We start from the raw sequence: 17,733 nt of genomic DNA, 5'->3' as shown, positions 1-17,733 counted from the left end.
TCTCTTAGCGATCTGATGCAGATTAGTCAGGCCCCAAATGGGTTTGACTAAAAAAAAATTTGTTTCTAAACAACTGAACATCTTAGACTGATCCACTGGTTTCGTGATACTGATTTGACAAAAAATAAATCAATTTGCATCACCTTTTAATATTTTAAAACTTATTTCACCTCTTTCTGCAACTGTGAATTTGGTGCTAGGAGGTCCTTTGACTGGCCTTAACAATTGACAAGAACACCTTATCGAGCTCTAAAAATTGGCATATTGAATCTCTATTCTTCATACTGCACCCCATCAAGTCTTATCTCATGAAGAATTCGAGGTCAAAAGATATTAACTGTCAAAGTTGACCCTTCATAACTGCCTGCAGGAAAACATGTCAGAAAACACTAAATTAGATTTAGATTCGACTTTGAAAACTGGGTAGAATGACACTTAGGGGAATGAGAACTGGCACATTGGTTCTCTATCATGAGGACAATATAAATCTAAAATTTGGGCTCATGAGGAATAATAGGACACAAATGGAAAATAGTCAAAGTGAGCTACTTAGAATTTGCAGATTGGAAACACTGATAGAAAACATTTTTTTCGAATGGAATTGACCTAGAAAACTGATCAAACAGATTTTTCATAAGTTGAAACTTGAAATATAACAAGTCTCTAACCTCTATAATATGATGCAAAAGGAAATTCAGAATTTTGATCAACTAGTCAAAAGTTATAGCTTGTCAAACAGGGCTTCCCAGAATTATGTGCAATGTGCATCAGCATGAAAATAGCAAATGACCAACTTTGAGGAATTCAAAACCTAGTCAAACAGACTCAAACTAACTTGAAATCTAAAACATAGGCTCTTAGGTATGGACAGTAAATACCCCCAAAGCATAAAGTCACAAAATAATTCTAGGTTCAAGATATTCAGATGCAAACAAGGCCTCCTGTCGTTGTTTGACATAGGTGAAAATGTTGAAATGACAATTGCTCAAAATGAGACTTCACAAAATGACTCAGAATGTCAAATTGACTTCATTAAACACTTGGATGCACTGAATGTAGGGTGTTAGAAAAATTAAACACCCTAGGGGCCTCAAAGGTACAGATAGGTACATATGTGTTTATGGGGCTTGATTGGACTCAAAATTTTAGACGGACGCTCAAAATGAGAACACAATTTTGAGCGCCAATAGGTGCCATGTTTCAAAAGGAAATGGAGATGGCCTTCAAAAATATGATTTAAAGGTTTAGAGAAATTGACAGATATAAAACTAATTTCACTACCAAATGGGGCACCTATGCTTATAGTAAAATTCTTTTTAGACTAACAAATGTAGGTGCCATGTTTCAAAAGGAAATGGAGATAGCCTTCAAAAATATGACTTAAAGGTTTATGTTGGTCTATCTTGATGATATCATAGTATATTCAAACAATGTAGTAGAGCATTTTGGTCATCTTAGACAAGTGTTTATAAGATGTAGAGAGTATGTAGTATCTTTGAATCCAAGAAATTGTGTCTTTGCCACCAATCAAGGGAAATTATTAGGGCATATTATATCTAAGATTGGTCTAACCATTGATCCAGAAAGAACAAAGGAAATACTTGCCCTTTCTCTTCCTAGTAATAAGAAAGGTCAACAAAGTTTCCTTGGTAGAATAAATTTTGTTAGAAGATTTATTCCTAATCTAGCTACCATGGTGAAACCTCTTACAAGATTGCTAAAAAAGAATATGGTCTTCTCATGGACCAAGGAAGAGAAAGAAAGTTTTGAAGAGATCAAAGCAGCCATGGTTTTAGCCCATACTCTCATCAATCTAATATTTGATAAGGATTTCATTCTTTACACCTTAGGAGGAGAGTCAAGTATTTCTATTATTTAGACTCAATTAAATGAAAAAAATGAAGAGCAATGTATTGCTTTCTATAATGAAGGGCTGAAATAGTATGAAGATAAGTATAGCTATGTTGAAAACAAAGCCCTTTTAGTAATAAGAGCCCTCAAGAAATTTAGACACCTACTATCTCATAACAAAATCCATGCACTGGCCCCTCATGCTAGTATTAAAGACTTTCTTTTGAGAAAAGACATTAGTGAGAAAAGGGTTGGATGGATCACTAAGGTGATGGAGATGATGTGGACATCTAGATTACAAAACCAGTAAGGGGAAGGGGATTATGCAAATAGATCATCTCAGCTTATGAACTTGATGAGGAAGTTGCCTTGGTATTGGTAGGGCAGCAAAAGGTAAGGGATGATAACCCAAAGAGTTGGATAGATGACATGAAGACCTTGTTAGCTGGGAATGGATATCCTCAAGGGTTGGATAAAGCTAAAAGAAGATAGTATAGACTACAATCCATCCCCTATGATGTAGTTGATGGTGTTCTTTTTAGGAGAGACTTCAATGGAGCCTTACTAAGATGTATTGATCCATATCAAGTAGAGAGGATGGTTAAAGAGCTTCATGGTGGTCCTGATGGTGCCACTTGTTAGCAAGAACCACTGCAATGAAGATCATGAGATCCAGTTACTACTGGCCACCCTTGTTCCATGACTACTATAGACATGTGAGGAAGCGTAAAAAGTGTGCTTTCTTTTCAGGTAAATAGAGACTTGCAACCCTTCCACTTCGCCCCATCTAGGCTAATCAACATTTTTCCCAAAGGGGATTAGATTTTATTAATCCTATTAATCTATCTTCTAGCTCTAGTCACATGTGGATTTTGGCTGCAATAGATTACTTTACAAGATGGATAGAGGCAATAGCCTTGAAGGATTCTATAGAGGCTTCAGCTATGGAATTCCTTAATGGAATTGTCACAAGATTTATTTCTCCTTCCACCATAATATCAAACAATCCAAAATCATTTATAGGAGCTTAGATTTGTGCATGGGAAATTGATCATGGAATTTAATTGAGTACATCTTCTAATTAATACCCTCAAGGTAATGGCTTGGCTAAGTCATCTAATAAAAATTTGATTAGAATTATCAAGAATACTATTGAAGATAATTAGAGGTGTTGGCACCATAAATTTAAGACTACCTTATGGGCTAATAGTATAACACCTAAAAAGGCTATTGGGAATTCTCCTTTCATGTTAGTATATGGAAGGGAAGCTAGACTTCCTACCTCATTAGAGTTCCCTACTCTGAGTTGACTCATTAGTTGGAACTAATTGAAAATGATGCTATGTCTATAAGAATGATAGATTTTAATGGAGCTAGAGGAGAAATGATATCAGGCCACATAGACCTTAGAGATACATAAAAAATAGATGAAGAGGAACCTGATAAGAAGGATAAGATCAAAAAATTTAGGGAGGGTGATCTTGTACTAAAGTGGGATGCAAATAGAGAAAAATTAGGGAGGCACTCAAAGTTTGATGCCTTATGGAGTGGTCACTATGTAATCATTAGTTGCAAGCAAGCCAATGCTTTCCAGTTGAGTAGGCCTAATGGTGAAGTCTTGTCTATTCTAGTTAATGGAATATATCTCAAGCCCTATTTATAATGGAAATATATATTCATGTATATATTTAGAGTAGTTTTTCTTCCTATTATTTTCTATTTTTCAAAGAAGTGCACAAGCACATATTTTGTTTTGTAACATAGAGTTTTGGTTCTAGTTTTTGCAAGTTGCAGAGGTAGAAAGGTATTTTATTATAGCTCAAAATGTAATAGAAATGACAAATTTAATGAGTTTTATGGTTTTAGAGACTCCATAGCCAAATGGATATTTTAGTGTCCACTAGTTATATGCCAAACATGCTTGCATTCCCTCTAAGTGGCCACAAATGTTAACCAAAATGCCCTTTTGCCAAAAAAATCAAATTCAAATAATAATCCATTTAATGGTTGCTCAGGTTTTTTATGAAATAATTTGACATTGGCTATCTTCCTTATTTCATATTATGCCTTAGAATGTTTTAAGTTATGACCATGCAATTCCCACAGTCATGGTTGGTTAAGTGCTAATTAGGATCAAAATGACGAAGGCACAATTACCTTATGTTCACATCATCATAGAGTATATTGGCTTAACCAAGGTTAGGATGGGAAAGGCATGCTTACTTTCTTTTTTCCTAATCACATGGTTATATTAACATGATATGGCTTAAGTCATGACAGTGCAAAAAGGGGGAAAATATTCAATGCTTCAAAGACACATTTTTCACGATTAGATCTTTTAGATCTATGACTAGTGCATGACCACATAAGGTTAAGAAATGACTAAGGTTTGAGTTGTGATCAAGTGATTCCCCTTGTTTTTCTTGGTTCCAAGGATTAGAAGGGAAACTTGGGTTAAGGTGGAAATGATGTAAATGTGGTCAAGATGCTAGTCTTTGTAGAGTCATGAAGGTTAATGAAGACTGTTGAGAGCGGGTTGCAAAGTAGTGATAACCAATGGGTTGTAGTTTTACAAGTAGAAACTATTATTCAAGAAAGGTGGTGGTGAAGTTGCAATCATGGGTGGTCAAATGCAAGGCATAAAATTGAATTGCTGATAGAGTGGTAGAATGGTAAGAGATGTTTGGTCCATATGGCAAGGTTTGATGGTTAAACTCCAATTGACCAAATAACATGGCTAATTTGGCAAGTTGATGATAGTGGAAGTAGCTTCTTGATCATGAACTCGATCTTTTTGATCTTCTACAACCACTTTCATCATTCCCTAGGTTTGATAAATGCAAAGAGATGCTCCACCAATGCCTATTGATTTATTCATTTAGTTAGAAGTTAATAACCATCATTCTTGACCTCTCAAAGCTTTGTTTGGTGAGGAAGTGATTTCCTCATATATGGATTTGTGTTGTGATTAGATCTTTTCAATTTTGTAGTGATTATTCTTTGTAGATTTGATTGTAGTGGTTGATTTTTATCTTATGATGGAAGCTATCTAAGTTATTCTTGCATTATAAAAGGAAATGGTGTACTCTTTCTTAGGGTCAGATCTTCTCTATTTCTCTAGTATTGGCTTGGCATGCTACAATAAATTCCCTATTTTCTACTAAGTTATATGATATCTTATCTTATCTCCTTCATCTATCAATGTACTATGCAAGCTTTGTTTGCCTCTCTTCGATGTACTATGAATATCTATAATATGAATTTCTATATCTCTATTGGCCTATGAATGATAAGAAGTGAAACATTTTTCCTTGTGTCACTCATGTGGTTGTTTGATCTCTATGTGGTTATTTGATCCCTAACACTTATTGCTAACTTTCTATACTACCCCTTTTTTTTCCTTAAACCCTACTCTCCACCCTACACACTCCTCACCCAAGAAGGGCTTGGGAGAATCCCAAGCATACCCACGCAACCCGAGGGTCTGCAACACGCAGACCCAAGTGGACCTGACCCAAGTACATAGGACAGCAAGTCCACCAACCAAAAGCTCCCTAAGAAAGTGATTGGTGAGGAAGGTGGATGAAACACATAGTCTAATCTTTAACACACCTTCACGCAACCCAAAACTGGCACCCAAAAAGGGGAAGCATGGCAGGTGACATCATTACATAGGATGCCACTACTCCAACAACGCCTAGTACATAGGTACTCCCACCAATCGACCCTAAGGATATCTTCAGCATAAATACTATGGTTGTTTTAAAATCTTTGCGCTTTCCAAGAAGGAAGTTGACCCCTACACAAGTACAGGGTGACATCACCTGAGATTGACGTCCTCACCAATATAAAAGGGTCATCATGACCCTCCTACGAGCTGGCTTCAAGCGGGTGGAGGACTTAATGCATAAAGATTATATGGTGAGAAAACACTTTAGTAGCTTAGATATAAATATATATATATATATATATATATTTATAAGAATTGTTATTATTATATATATTTTTTTAAATTTATTATTTCATTGAGGAATCTATTATTTTATTAGCCTGTAATAGAATCAACTAAATATGTGTTTGCCATACAAATTCCAGAATCCTGTAGGTGGGTTATTTGATAATTTCTCTACTCTCTCTTGGAACTCAATGTATATTTTTCTTTTGCAATTATATTACCACAATAGGTGTATGCATTCTCCTATGAATTTCTAATTCATTATTTCCATGAACCTCAAATGGCCAAGCATTTCAATAATACCATATTACATGAAATAACCATCTACGTATTCATTTAACTGTCTAATAAGCTGATGGATCAACATAATGACTAAACTAGTCTTAAGGCATTTGAGACAATAAGAGAGGTCAAAATGATAATGTTCCATTCCTTTTGAAAGGAGTATCCAAATACACAAAGTTATTTCTCTATCATGTTTTCAGATTTAAGTTGGATATCTTGACATAATTCCTTCCTTCATGTTCTTGCAAATTCACTTTCCACACAACCTTACATAGACTAAATCATACCAAACTCAAGGAAATACCATACATTTACAATTTCAATCTTGCATAATTTGATATCATTGTTTCATCTTATCTTTGATACACATTCATATGACAACATAGAATACGAAAATTTTAAGAGAAGCAAAATTTTCTCAATCACTTATTTATTATCAACCTGATTCAAGGCTTAGCCGGGAAAGATTCAGGAAGAAAACCCGGCTTCGTTGCCATATATAACAAGGTTAAAAAACAAATACAATTTACAATAGGATCTCAATCCCAATTTTCAATAATTTCATCAAATTTCCTTCATGATCCAAATCAAGGAGTTTGTAATGTCTTCTAAATCTCATATCAAGAACCATGGAAGAAACCAATAACTGATCGGGTGACAACCAAGCAGAACCCAAAAGAACATCAAGCATGCATAATCATACATGGTTTACACAATAAGATTCACAGTGAATCAAGACTAGGGAGAGGTGGATTCTTCCAACTGGAGAAGTCAAGCACAACACCAATTCAGATGCCCAATTGGGGCCAATAACCAAGAACTTCCGTTCTTCCATTTTAACTTGCCATACTCATACCAGGCTTGTGCTGACTGGTAGGGGCCCATAACACCCTACCTTTTATCCCTCTTCTCATCTTGAGAAGAGACTCTACACAGGTTGGAGTCCAACTAAATAGACCTCTCCCAAAATCGGTCACTTCTGCCCTCTCCTAGGGTGAGTAATACCAAGACACCCATGCAAGGAAACTCAAAATTTCAAACATAAACAAGAAAGGAAAACAACCAAAATAACAAAATTTACAAAACTTCCCAACATACCCACAACCATACAACAGTAAAATAATAACAAGGTAACAAGAACATGAAACCAATCATAAACACTGAATAAGGGAAAATGGGAGTTTCCTACCTTCACAAAGAGGTAATGGCAATGAACCAATTTGAGTAGAGTATCCCTCCTTCCTTCAAGCTTCAAGAAATCCTCTCTAAAAGTAGAGATTGGGTAAACCCCCCACCACTAAACAAAGGAAGGCCTCTAATAAGCCTCCAACTCAACCACCCAAAAAGAGCAATAACTATCTCCACCCACTTAGCCACTCTAGAAACTCCTAACACAACTTACATCATGGTTAAACCCTAAAAAGGAGGTGGGGTAAGACAACTCATGACAACCACTTGCAATTTTCGCACAAAGGCAAAAAGGGACTTTTTGAGTGCCCTCAAAAGTCAAAGCTAGGGGCTTAGGGGTTGGAAAAGACCCCTAACCCATACCCATACCCTTAGGTTAGAAAAAAAACATGTTTTAAAGCCTTAGGGAAGAGGTTAGAGTCAAAATAAAAAATCTAGAAATAAAATAGGTCCATCTAACAACTCTAACTAACAAATTAAGTACATAAACATTTTACGAGTGTCAAGCAACACTGAAAGAACACAATTACGAACAATAGGGTTTCCAAATTTTAGCACATGGAGATCAGTTTTTTTTTGTTCCTCCGTAGGGTTCCTCGGCTAAATATCTGCACACTCATTGCACACATCAGTAGTCCTAAAAGTCACATGTATATAAACGTATATGTATCAAAATTTTCATAAATTAAAACATGCATCAAATAAGAGTTTCTTCATCCTACATAATTCTTAACCATTGAAATATCTTGAATCAAATCTCAATTTTACTGATTTCGTCAACATACATATACAAGATCATTAAATGACAATCATCAAATATATCTGGAACTAACATCACACAACATGAAAAAAATAAAATATGTTCTAATCATCAGATAATGTCCCGACATCTCGAGTCGCGGATAACAAAAATAGTAGTAATGTATCACTATGCTACGATGGGTCGAGGCGAGGCCTCACACTTTTCTCTTCAAGAATACTTTAAGTGTATTCTAATAGTAGAGGAAGTCAGCCTTCTCTAGAGACTCAACCTCATAGTTCATGTCCCATAGCTTGGAGGTTGCTTCCATGTTTCACAAGGTTGTCCTTAGGTAAACACTTTGGACAAGGGTGCAAGATTTTGTGACAATATGACCCTAACACAAAACATGACATCAGAAGAAGGCAATTACACAAATGTAATACAACAACCATTCCAGTTCTTGGTAAAATTTCCATAGTTTTGATTTGAAGAGAGTTTCTACTTTCCTTTTATAATTGGGTTCAAAATTGGTTCAAGATTTCCATTTTTAGACTTGATCAAGTTATAAGGTACATAGCCTAATCCTATAGTTTTTATGTTTATGTTTTTCCCTAATAAACTACATATGTCATAAACAACCACTCATAGTCTATATGAATACATAATTAATTAAACTATCACTCAAAATTCTTATTTTAGGTCATGTTACTTGGAAGTGCAATTAGAAAATTTCAAATAATAAATACATTTGACCACCACTAAATTTGGTTTCACAAAAAAAAAAAAAAAAACTATTTAAATGAATACTTATTTTTATTTTTATATTTTTATAAAAATAAAATAGATAACACGTTCCTTTCTAAATAAAATCATCTTGAATAAAATATTTTTCCAAGTAAAATAAGATTTAAATAATTTTTATTTTTAAAACATATTTAAGAAACTATATTAAAAATAATACCAGATTAATATTTATTTATTTTTAAATAAAAAATTTATTTAAAAACTTAAGAAAATAAATAAAAATATTTTTTTGCAGTCTCGACTTGGGACTAGCTACCTGCAGCAGCCTTGGACTATACACAATAACCTTAAGGGCTTTTGCGGTAGGCATTGGCTAATTGCAACAACCATGAGCTACTTGTGGCAGCATTTGGTTGCTCATGATAGCCATGAGTTGCTTGTAGTAGCCTTAAGGCCACTGTGTGGCGATGAGGTTTGACCACCCAATTCCCACAATTAAAAAATAAATTATATCATTTTTTCAATAAAAAAAATATAAACCCTCTACCATCAAAGCTCTAGTATCGAAATTCAATAACCTTAGAAGTGAAAATAAAAATAAACCCATACACACAATCCTAGAAGAAGATAGAAAAAAGAAAATGATAGGATCTCAATGAAACAAAACTACAATAAAATCCTGCAATTCTTTTACCCAAATCTAATGGTCAACCCCACATCTAGTGGAATCCCCAAGCTTGCCAATTTTTGTCTCCCCCAAAAAGCTTTCCCTTTTCAAATGAACCCAAAACCCTCTTAAATAGAACTTCTAACTCATAGATGATTTCTATGTTTCCACAACAAACTTCTATTAGGTAAGGAAATTTCTTCTTTTGTCTTTGTTTTTTTAAAACTAAACTTTATTTAATTAATTTATTCTAATAACTTTACACCATTTAGTATTTAATATTTAATTTGTATATTTCATAAATTCATTTAACTTTAATTTTACCAAAGTATTTTAACATAAAAAATTTCTTATATTATAATAATATTTAATGCATGTCGAAGATCACTTTTTATTAATTAATTACTAAATCACCAAGATTAATTTAATTTTTTTTACAAAATTAGTTATTATAAACTACCAAGTTGGCCATAAAATAACTCTTTTAATTCCTAACACTATTACTTAATTAATTTCATAATTAACTAAATAAAACACACTAGTGTTTCCCTTACTAAGGTTTCCATTTAAATTATTAATTGGATTCCACTAATAGACCAACTACACTAAAAGCCATAAGATAATCAAAATGCTTAGAAAAACCCAATGATCAAGAAAACATAGAAAATAAAATTGAAGGCTTGGGTCATCAAACTCATGTCACCTAGACAAATTTGGAAGGTAGGGATAAAATCAAATACTTGTACTTTACCATGGGAAAAATTGTTTAGGGTTGGGATTTGGACTTGAAAACTATCTCCTCTTTTTTACTATTGAGATACTACAATCACCCTAGAAATTTTGAGAAATTGATGCCTGTTACCTTCAACCTACATAAAAGTCAAGCATGTACATATGCATATATAGATCTAAAATAAATAGGCAATGACAAGGAGTAGTACATCATGTAGAGCCCAACTAGCAGGTGACTATGACTCCCTCCCACAACCACATCAGTCATGACATACATAAATGTAAAACAAACATGTGCACCATACACATGCAAGTATGGGGTAAGTATCCATAATAACATAAAGCATCATCCTAAATCTATATGTAGCCATTATAAAAGCATTTCAAACATTGTCACATGATTAACTATGAATCACAATCACATAGAATATCTCAAATATGAAGTATCTCATCACATATAAAGAAAATCATGAAGGTATCAACCCACCCAGATAACCAAGTACCTTTACATAAGTAACATACCATGAAATTGGCCTAAAATTATTCAGCAATGTGACTGAAGGTAAAACATGTTAGGCACTACAACCAAAGTTTATATTTGAGAGGGTAGGCTTCTTTTAATTTAAATGGAAGCTATTATGGATAAAAAGGGTATTGCTTAGCTGAGGATGAAAGGAAACATAATGCCCCACTTCATAAACTTTGATGGTTTTATGATGAAATATTCTACAGTAAAAGAAGTCCAAGAACACATTATGAACTAATTCTAGTTTATTAGTGACAAGAGTAGAGAATATTATCTTAAAAGATATATAAAGTCTTTTATTTAAATATTTACACATCAATTTAATATGGATGATGATATTATCTAAAAACTTTTTTGATGATTCAAAGATGATTTAGAGGGTAAAGAAATGGGGTGTCCTTTCAAAAATAGAGAATCAAAGGCTAAGCAAAGGTGTTCCTCAGTTCTATATCGAGGACAAGTTTGAAGTAATTAGGATTGATAGGTACATTTGAAGTTTTGATAATTTGTATTAAGAGAACATGAAATAGTAAAAACTGAAAAGCAATTAAGAAAACCCAATCTTCGCCAGCAACCCATATTCCATGGTTAGATGTGCCTGAGGGAAGAAGTAGCCCTACAAATTCTTATGATGACTCAAATAATGGAGCATGTTCAGAGGAAGTCTCTCACACCTTGAGGAGCATTATGGATAACATAATACCTTAAAAAGTAGCTATTGTCACTTAGGTTTGCACCCTTGTCCAAGGCCTAAGCACGAGAACAACCTAGTGAATAATGGAAACAACCTCCAAGCTATGGGACTTGAACTACGAGGTTGAGTCTCCAGAGAAGGCCGGTTTCCTCTTACTGTCAGGGCACACCTATCTATTCTTAGAAGGGAAAGGGAGAAAGAGAGCATTAAAGCAAATCTACCTAGTCTAATCTAAGGCGGTGATGCACCAAAATAGAGTGTTCAGACTCATTCCTGCCCATATATGCACTATAGAACTAGGGTAATATACAAAAGTCATACACGTCCAGACTTGTATCGATCAATAGTCACATACAGATTAGAAAACCAACTGAATGACACCAGGAAAAGGAGATTTCACTTGTATATTATCCAATAGGCCAAAGATAGATACAGTATGTGGACCACTAATTCAATAATGCATCAATGAGAGGCAAAAGAAGCACATGCACATTGACCACTGAAGAGCATGACACAAGATACTATGTAGCTCAGAGACATAGGGATTCTACACTGCAAGTTTGCAAGTAGTAGCAGAGAAAACCAGGAAGAGTCGACCCCAAGAATAGATCACAAAATTGCCTTTATAGCTCAGGTATAACTAAAGATTTCTGCATTACATTCACTTCTCACCTACTAGCATTAACTCCATACTAAAAATCCAATTGGAGATCTGATTGTATCCTGACTTGCATACCAAGAAATCTCATATCCTTCTGAGAAGGATCCCGGAGGAGACAGAATGGTGCCACAACATTCCCTGACAGGGTAGATGAGCCGACTGAATGGGTGGAGTGTCCTTATATCTTGCATTTATTCCTGGTAGGTCAAAAATGATCGCGAAGATTAGATCGCAAGATAACGTCGATCATCTCTGCTTCTTGGTTCATGAATCGACCTAGCCTATCAATCGACCAGGCTTCTTATATGTCGACTAGGCCACGTGGGCCAATCTTATCTCTTTTTTTTGCCACCTGGAGAGTCCTTCCGCGGTTGACCACCTTCATTGGACTAACTGTGCCACCTTTACCATCTAACCGCTGGCCGTTAACTAACCGCCACGTCAAAAATTGGACCCGCGAGGACACGTGTCCTCCGAGCACTAACTCGCCATTGTAAAATCTGCGCAGTTCCTCCATGGCGAGATAGCGCCGACCCTAGATCTCTGCAGATCTGATGGTGGAGAACCCACCCCTTAATGTGCTAGTCATATCAAGAAATTTGGCCTCTCAACATATCTATGTTCTGACTCGGCACACGTGGTTGTTTCTGATTCGCCATGGACCCTCTTTCCTGCGACTGGGCCCATCTGAATCGGTGCCACCTCAGTGATGCATCCAGCGAGACCTGACCCCATCGACACACGTCAATTGGGCACAATGTCGTCATGGTAAAAATCTTGCAGCTTCACTAAGGTGACATGGCACCTACCATTGATCTTTTCTCATCTGACGGTCACATATTTTACTTCTCGTGACCTTCCTTTTCTCGTGATTCGTCAGGCCTATAGATATGTGGCATATTTCCATTGGTTTGTTGGTCATCCTACCCTAACTACTTCTGGCGGCATGAAATGAAGCCCCGCCAGGATACGTGGCGCACGGGTGCTATGTCACTGATGCTAAAGTTTGAGCAGTTCTTGATGGTGAGATAGCGCCAGCCGTAGATCTTTGCAGATTTGATAATCGGAGCGATGTCGTACTTCACTCGCCATCCCTTCTGAAAACTACTGGGCCCGCGGTACGCCATGTTCTGGCACATACACATGGCATCATCTGATTGGTTCGATGAACACCAATTGGCAAACCCGAGACTTGATCCACAGAATGGCCACGTGGCGGATGGGTGCTATGTTGCCATGATAAAATTTGTGCATCTTTGCCATAACGAGATGGCACCATTCGTTGATGCAATCCAATCTGATGATGGAGATCATAAACCTTGACTGTGCTAACCATACTGACAGAGACTCCAGCCTGGTTACATGCGGCTACTTTTGATTTGTCACCACGATGCTAGGCTGACAAACTATACATGTGGAGTACCGTCAGGACCCACCTGTCTGGTCATTCTTCGCCGTGATGAACTTTTTTGTTTGGGCGCTATGTCACCATCAGAAAATGCATTGGTTTTCCATTAGCGCCATGGCGCCTTGTCGGTCTTTGGAACCTCTGGCCCGTGAAAACCCATTGCCCACCGCCGTGAAACTTTTGATCTGCCGAATGTCGGACCCACCCTTGCAACGTGTCGCCAGGGCATCATCGTGCTATCGTAAAATACGTGCACTTTCTTTATAACGCGATGGCGCTTACCGCCGATCTGCTTAGATCTGACGGTAAGAAAACTCGTAGGTTGGGACATTAAAATAATAATTTTTTAGGCTAACCGTTGAACAAGCCGCAGATTTGAATTTAAATCTTTGGCGATAAAACTAGAGGTAACACTTCTGGTGACTCGCAGGGGGTATGAGCCTGCTCAATGCATGACCAGTGCCTGAGAATGATCCATTGGGCTATGGAGTCAGAAAGAGGACCTAGAAGGCACGAAACTGAGACCTGCAAGAACCCTTAACCCTAAAAGAGGAAATCAAAACATTGAAAAACTTTAAGGTTCTAGCTCTACTTCTATGATTGGAAACAAAAAATAGGACCTCCTCAGCAGTGTGAGACATGTCAAAACTTCAGAAACTGGTGACTCAAGAAGAGAGCCATGTGCTCGTGCACTTATTGCAAAATAGAAACAAATAGGAAGCAACTAGATTAACTATGTACATGGATTCACAACCCTTCAGAAACAGGGCTTCAGATAGATCCCATTGACTGGAATGGGTAGAATTTCACCACTTGGCCTGCTTAGCTGGAACGCGTTGGCCTGTTTGCAACTGGAAATCAGATAAGGGCCGCTCCATAGTGGGTCAAATTTGGAGTGTCTTCCTAGTTTTTCTCTGTCTGAGTCCCACTTAAGAACTAAATCTCCCTCTCTGAAGATTTTGGCCCTTTCTCTCTTATCAAAATTCCTCTTCATCTGCTGCTGATGTATCTCTAGGGTTTGCATAGCTCTGTTTCTTTTCTCCTCCAACTCAAGTAGTTCTGCCATTCTTACTGACATGGCATCATCTTCAACTAGTTCCAGCTGATGAGCTAACTCCAAGGATGGGAACTCCAATGAAATTGGGAGTCTAGCTTCCCTACCATATACTAGCACAAAAGGTGAATTCCCAATAGATCTCTTGGGTGTTATCCTATCAGCCCACAGAGAAGTCCTTAATTTCTTGTGCCAGGCCCTCTGATTGTCTTCTATTGTCCTCTTCATAATTCTGATTAGATTCTTGTTGGAAGATTTAGCCAAACCATTACCTTGAGGATAGTAGTTCGATGATGTGCTCAGGTAGATATTGTGACTCATTTCCCATGCACAAATCTGGGTTCCAACAAAATATTTGGCATTATCTGAGATGATAGTAGAAGGAGCTCCAAACCTAGATAAAATTCCATCAAGGAATTCAACAACTGATGGCTCTGTAGCATCCTTCAAGGCAACTGCCTCTGTCCACCTAGTGAAATAATCGATAGCAGCTAAGATCCATTTATGACCTGCACTAGATGGAGGATTAATGGGGCCCATGAAATCCAATCCCCACTGAGGGAAGGGCTGATCCACCTGAATGGGATGAAGAGGAAGAGCTGCAAGTCTCTGTTTGCTTGAGAAGAAAGCGCACTTCTCACATTTTCTCACATACCTATGACAATCATGAAACAAGGATGGCCAGTAATAACCAGCCCTCATGATCTTCATGGTAGTTGCTCTTGCAGAGAAGTGGCCACCATCAGGGCCATCATGGAGTTCTTTAATCATCCTTTTAGCCTGATCCTCTTCAACACATCTCAACAGGGTCCCATTAAAATCCCTCCTGAATAGGATATCATCAATCACAACATAGGGAATGGATTGTAGTCTATATTATCTTCTTTTAGCTCTATCCAATCCCTGAGGGTATCCGTTCCCTGATAAAAAGTTCTTCATGTCATCCATCCAGCTCTTTGGGCCATTAACATTTCCTTCCTCTTGTTGCTTTGCAATTACCATAGCAACCTCCTCATCCAAATCCTGGTCTGATAACATCTCTTTGCATAATCCTCTCCCTCTTATCAATTTGGTAACTTGAATATCAACCTCATATTCCATTACTCTAGTGATCCATCCGGCCCTTTTTTCACTAATATCCTTTCTCAAAAGGAAGTCCTTTACACTTGCATGGGGCACCAACAAACGGATCCTTTTGTGGGATAAAAGGTGTCTAAATATCTTCAAGGCTCTAATGACTGCAAGGGCTTGCTTCTCCACAAAGCTATATTTATCTTCATATTCTTTAAGCCCTTCACTAAAGAAGGCTATGGGCTGCTCCTCATTCTTGTCATTTTTTTGAGTCAAGATAGCAGAAATACTTGACTCACCACCTAAAGTGTAGAGGATGAAATCTTTCTCAAAATTTGGGTTCATGAGGGTAGGTGTCGATGCTATGGCTGCCTTGATCTTTCAAAACTCTCCTTCCCCTCCTTGGTCCATGAGAAGACCACATCTTTCTTGAGCATGGTTGTAAGGGGTTTCACCATGGTAGCAAGATTAGGAATAAACCTTCTTACAAAATTTATCCTACCAAGGAAACTTTGCAACCCTTTCTTGTGTTTAGGGAGAGGAAGGGAAATTATTGCTTTTGTTCTTTCTGGATCAATGGTTAATCCATCTTTAGATACAATGTGTCCCAATAGTTTCCCTTGGTTTGTAGCAAAGACACATTTGGCTGGGTTGAGAGAAACCCCAAACTCTCTACATCTTAGAAATACCTATCTCAAATGATCAAGATGATCTTCCACATTCTTGGAATACACAGTTATATCATCAAGGTATACTAAGACAAACTTGTCAATTAATCTTTTGAAAGCTACCTCCATTACCTTTTGGAATGTGGCACCTTCATTTGTTAATCCAAATGGCATTTTGCAATAAGCATAGGTGCTCCATTTAGTAGTAAATGATGTCTTGTATCTATCAGACTCTTTAACCAGCACTTGGTTATAACCAGAAAACCCATCAAGAAAAGAGAATCTCCTTGACCCACTGACCTTGGACAAAATTTGCTCCATAGAAGGAAGAGGATGGTGATCCTTAAGGGAAGCCTGATTGAGATCCCTAAAGTCCACACACAATCTGATTTCTCCATTTTTCTTCCTCTCAGGGACAAGGTTAGCCACCCATGATGAGTGTTTAATAGGAAAAATTATGCTAGCTTCAATCAACTTGGATAGCTCTTTCCTCATCAAAGGTTCAATCTTGGGATTCACTGGCCTCTGCTTTTGTCTTATTGGTTTGACCCTATCAACCAAATCTATGGTATGCTAAAACAAACTAGGGTCAAAACCTTTTAAGTCATCCTACGTCCAAGCAAATACATCACTAAATTCTTGACATAGATGAATGAAATTTTCTTTCTCAGCTTCAGAACATACCTTCCCCATGTTAAGAGATTTTCCATCAGCAATAGTAACTGGGGCATGGTCATCCTTATATGCAGCTAGATTCATCCCTTTATCCCTTGACTAATCATCAGGATTAAAGACACTCTCCAAGGTAATGAGACCCTTGGGCAGCTTGTTGGAACTGAGATGAATGATCTGATCACCATATTGATCTTGTAGTCTTGACTGATTTCTCTCTGAAAATTCTACTTCATTCTGCAAGAAGCTCACAATTTTCTCATCAGACTCAAACACTTGCCAATGAGTATTATTATCAGGAATAGCAGGCCTTACCACTACCCTTATTTGTTGTTTCTTTTCTTCCTCAAGATTACCTGGCACATCATAAGATGCACCCACTGCTGCAAGTCTATTAGCATATTTATTTTCTTTCCTAGGAATGCTTTGAATATTAAATGCTTGGAAACCCTCAAGAAAATCCCAGACTCTGTGTTTATAAGACTTGAGCAGGCCATTTTTTGTGATATTTTGATTTCTCACTTGGTTCACTACCAACTCACTATCCCCATATACTTTCAATGCTTGAATTCCCCTCTTTTGGGCAAGTAGGAGACCTTGGATCAAGGATTCATACTCGGCCACATTATTGGTACAACTGAATTGGAACCTAAAAGAGAAGTAGTATCTTATTTGTGTAGGAGAGATCAACATAACACCAGCCCCTGATCCATTTCTATTCCTTGAGCCATCAAAGTACATAATCCATACTCCATTTATGTCGTCATTAGTCCTAACAAGGTCAAGAACTTGAACCTCTTTCTCTATTATGCAAT

The sequence above is a fragment of the Cupressus sempervirens genome, chromosome 10, assembly GCF_028749045.1.
Source record: "Cupressus sempervirens isolate cs-2001-9-10 chromosome 10, ASM2874904v1, whole genome shotgun sequence".
NCBI classification, from domain to species: Eukaryota; Viridiplantae; Streptophyta; class Pinopsida; order Cupressales; family Cupressaceae; genus Cupressus; species Cupressus sempervirens.
This window is presented reverse-complemented; position numbering follows the sequence as displayed.